The sequence below is a fragment of the Limulus polyphemus genome, unplaced genomic scaffold (assembly GCF_000517525.1).
Source record: "Limulus polyphemus unplaced genomic scaffold, Limulus_polyphemus-2.1.2 Scaffold12255, whole genome shotgun sequence".
NCBI classification, from domain to species: domain Eukaryota; kingdom Metazoa; phylum Arthropoda; class Merostomata; order Xiphosura; family Limulidae; genus Limulus; species Limulus polyphemus.
Window position 1 is genome coordinate 11,489 of NW_013677865.1, and position 1,488 is coordinate 12,976.

Sequence of the window (1,488 nt, forward strand, 5' to 3'; positions counted from 1 at the left end):
ACTGGATCATATGGAATCTATTGATTGATTGACTGGATCATATGGAACCTACTGATTGATTGACTGGATCATATGGAATCTACTGATTGATTGACTGGATCATATGGAACCTACTGATTGATTGACTGGATCATATGGAATCTACTGATTGATTGACTCTTTAACTGCCAAGTTTATAGATAATAAACTCTAACAATACCAGGTTTATTTTTAGATACAGAATAAAACATAAGACATATTTTATTATCTGAAAGTTGAAACTGGTAAACTTGAGGAGTTTGTAGATGATTAACTTTCTTGATGATGGCTCAATATTCCAAATTCACATGCATGTGTTCTGGAGATGGACGTATATGAGGCCAAGGAATCTGGAGAATTAAATATTTTAGTTTATTAATTCGCTGTGGTCTTTTGACCTTTCATTGGCTTTATCCACGCAATATAATTCAAGTAACTCTATGATCATGCTCACAGCCACATCTCCTGATTCTACTGTCTGTTGCGTGTTGCTCTGTTATCGCTCATCTGACGTATTTGACTTAATTGTTTTATGGGCGAGTACCTGGAGTAAATTCATTTCTGTCTCAAGGCACTACATGAATTCTCTTGGGTGTGTAATGTTAATATATTCAGGATCACAAACCAGCCTTTATAAAATCGTGTATGACAGTAACACTATTAGTTTTGTGCCTTAAAATCAGCTATATCTGCTGAAGACAAGTAATGATAAAATAGGCGTAGAGGCTATATCCGATAGTTGTATTATTACAAGTGTGTGTGTATTCTTCTTAACCAGTTACATCTTTAATCTGTCCTTTTTTTTTAAATATTGTTTGTAGACTACTAATTAAACATGTTTTGTACATGCCAGGAGACAAAATGTTTTAGAAATTTTGAATATCCAGACCTTTGCTATATTACTTTTAACTCAAAACGTTTATCTACCACGACGTGTGCATTGATTCGTAAATGTAGCAGCATTTATTTTATCTACAGATAAAGCTAGACAGTTTAAAGTGCTGTGATTTGCACTATTCTAAAAGAATATTGACTATACCAACAAAGCTACATATTTTTAAATGTTGCGATTTGCACTATTCTAAAAGAATATTGACTATACCAACAAAGCTACATATTTTTAAATGTTGCGATTTGCACTATTCTAAAAGAATATTGACTATACCAACAAAGCTACATAATTTTAAATGTTGCGATTTGCACTATTCTAAAAGAATATTGACTATACCAACAAAGCTACATATTTTTAAATGTTGCGATTTGCACTATTCTAAAAGAATATTGACTATACCAACAAAGCTACATAATTTTAAATGTTGCGATTTGCACTATTCTAAAAGAATATTGACTATACCAACAAAGCTACATAATTTTAAATGTTGCGATTTGCACTATTCTAAAAGAATATTGACTATACCAACAAAGCTACATAATTTTAAATGTTGCGATTTGCACTATTCTAAAATGACT